This window comes from Tamandua tetradactyla, chromosome 18 (genome assembly GCF_023851605.1).
Source record: "Tamandua tetradactyla isolate mTamTet1 chromosome 18, mTamTet1.pri, whole genome shotgun sequence".
NCBI lineage: Eukaryota > Metazoa > Chordata > Mammalia > Pilosa > Myrmecophagidae > Tamandua > Tamandua tetradactyla.
The window spans coordinates 48,811,719-48,814,985 of record NC_135344.1 but is presented as its reverse complement, the minus strand read 5'-3'; the positions used below and the strand labels follow the sequence as shown (position 1 = coordinate 48,814,985).

Sequence of the window (3,267 nt, the reverse complement as noted above, 5' to 3'; positions counted from 1 at the left end):
TGGGTCCCTAATCCTGTTCCAGGGGGAAGAGAGGAACCCCTATCCACATACTGGAGTGACAGTATGCATATGCCGGTGCCAATCTAGCATGTCATATAGCAGCCTCAAAGACTGAACCAGGGAATTCATCTCTGGCTCACCCTCACAGAGCTCACCTTGCAATCAGAAGGAGCTTACCAACAGCTGAAGCAGTGTAAGAGATCATTGTCAGAGCCACCTGGGGAAAAGGATTACCTGCTTTAAGAAATACAATAGAGTATAAGGGAGGGGGAAATATGCATTTCATAAGGAGAAGAGTTGCACATTGGGATTCCTATAAATGAGGGAACTCTCAGGCCATTAGCAAGCAAAGCTTAGAACAGGACACCAGCTCAGAAAAGACAGAGAGACTCTGCACTTCACATGGACATTGTGCTGATCTTCTTGATAAGAAGGCTGAACTTAGAATGAGGCACCAGCCAATGCAGATCCATTTGCAAAAACTGTGAAGGTTGTTTTTTGGTTTTGTATTTTTTGCATCAGTTTTCTTTGTTCTTGTTAGCTCCTAGCGTTCAAGTAAATCTCTGTCATATCCATAGCTAGATACAAACTTAAGGAAGAGACATCCCAGGATTAAATCCCAGAATAAACACTTTAAAATATTAAAATGTAGTGTGTAAGAAAGGGTTGCAAGACAGACAGAGAAACAGGAAATGGTGGTCCACCCAATGGAATGATATAAAATCCAGAAACTGTCAATGAAGAAAACCAGACTTTGGACATATCAGACAAAAACTTGAGAAAAAAAAAAAAAACTTCAATATGCTCAGAGATTAAAAAAAAAGAAACATGGAGAAAGAAATAAAGGTTATCAGGAAAATTACGAATGAACAAGATGAGACTCACAATAAAGTGGTAGAAATTTTAAAAAGGAATTATACAGAAATACCAGAGTTAAAGATCATTAACAACATATGAAAATTCCCTGGAGGGTTGCAATAACAGATAGGAGCTCAAAAAAGAATCATTGAATTCATAGATAGGACAATTGAAATTATTCAGACTGAGGGGCAAAAAAGAAAAAAAGGAAAAAAGTGAACAGAGCCTAAGAGAACTGTGGACACATTTGAGCAGACCATTATGGGAGTCCCAGAAGAAGAAGGAAGAGAGAAAGGGGCAGAAGGAATATTCAAAGAAATAGTGGCAGAAAACTTCCCAAATTTGATTAAAGACACATATATACACATTCAGGAATCCCAGATACATCCAAATAGGATACACTCAGAGAAAACAACATTCAGACATATGAAGTCAACCGTCAAAGACAAAGAGAGAGTTGTGAAAAGTGCAAGGAAAAACAAAACAAGGAAGCCCCAATAAAATTAAGTGATGATTTCTCATCAGAATCTGAGTAGCAAGAGGGCAGTGGTACAAAATATTTAAAGTGCTGAAAGAAAATAATTGTAAACCAAGAATTCATATCCAGTGAGACTCTTTCAAAATGAAGTAGCGATGAAGATGTTTCCAGATAAACTAAAGCTGAGAGAGTTTGTCACCACTAGAACTGCCTTACAAGCGGTGCTAAAGGGAGTTTTTCAGGCTGGAAGAAAAGGACACTAAACAGTGGATCAAAGTGGTATGAAAAAATAAAGATATCCAGGAGAGATAACCATTTGGGCAATTATAACTGCCAGTGCTGCCGTCCTGTGTTGTACAGGCCTGAGGGCCTCTTGCTCCCTTGTCAAGGGGAGCGCTAACCTTCTCCCCTTTCATACAATGCAGCACTATTATATTGTGTGTTTTAATGTGTAATTCTTACAGATACTGAAATTCACATGCATAACAAGTTTCAATAAATCTATGGTATTAGACATACAATTTATAAAGACAAAATTTGTAACAAGTACAATAAAAAGCGACATGGAGTAGTATAGGGCAGTGAACATGTATGCTATTGAAGTTAAGCTGGTACCATTGTTATAGACTTAGGTTGTTAAATTTGAGCCTCGTGGTAATGACATCAAATATACGTGAAAAATATATTCAGAATGAAATGAAAAGGGATTCAAATACACATATATTTGATCTCGATACTGGTCCACAGATCACCAATGCTCTGTACATTTCTTTAGAGATTTTTTTCCCCTCTGTGCTTTATTTTGGATTGTTTATATTACTGTGTATTCTGTTCCACTTAATTTTTCTTCTCCATGTCTGGTTTGTTTTTTCATCACATGCAGTGTATTTTTAAGTTTATATGTGTTTTTAATCTTTAGAATAATCATATGGGTCTTTTTCTTTATCTTCCATTTCTCCATCATGTTCATTTATTCCCCTACTTTCTTAAATATAGGAAACACATAAAAGAGGTATTTTAATGCCTATCTCTACTAATTCCAACATCTGTCTTCCATAGTTTAATTCTATGGTTTGGTATTTCTCCTGATTATGAGTCATATTTCTTGTTTCTGTACATGCCTGGTAATTTTGATTCGATATCAGATATTGTAAATTTTACATTTTGGATACTCGATATTGCTATATTTCTTGAAAAAGTATTGCATTTGGACTTCATTGAACTTAAATGGGATCAGTTTAATCCTTTTGGGGCTTGTTTTTAAGCTTTGTTAGGTAGCTCCAGAACATTTAGTTTAGGGCTAATTTGGTCCTAAGAGAAGGTTTGACCCTTATAAGTACTCATTCTATTGCCCTGTGTATTAGAAGATCTCTCCATTCTGGCTGGTGGTATCACAAACTATTCCAAGCCATTTGTGCACTCTGGGAATTTTCTAGCCTAATGTTTTCTGGAGTTCTTTTTCCCATCTCCTGGAATTTTAAACCCATATATGCACAGATCAATATTCAGCAAATAATCTGCAGAAAGGGAGCCCTCTGCAGATATCCTAATCTGTCTTTCTGTGCAGCTCCATTTTCCATGGTATTCTGGTACACCAAATTTTTCCTCTCTGCATTCTTATCTCTGCGTCCTCAACCTAGAAAATTTGCCAAACTTTTGGTTCCCCTTTTTAAAATGCAGTCTGGAAACTGTGTCCAGACAGTAAGTTATGAGGATAACCTCATTCATTTCCTTTCCTTCAAGAATCATAGTCCTTTGCTCCCTCATTTCGAATGTTTGAAAAACATTAGCTCATATATTCTGTCCATTTTTATCATTGTTTTGAGGAAAGTAATTCCTGCAGACATCAATTATTTATGGGTAGAAGGAGAAATCTTACTTACTGATAATCAACCTGTGTTTGTTTGCAAGCTGCTGGAGTGCGATATACC

At 36.6% G+C, this 3,267-nt stretch overlaps 1 pseudogene; it reads right to left on the bottom strand.

The window, feature by feature from the left end:
- Window positions 1-1,625: 1,625 nt before the first annotated feature.
- LOC143662853 (U6atac minor spliceosomal RNA) lies at window positions 1,626-1,759 on the bottom strand (annotated as a pseudogene).
- Window positions 1,760-3,267: the final 1,508 nt, after the last annotated feature.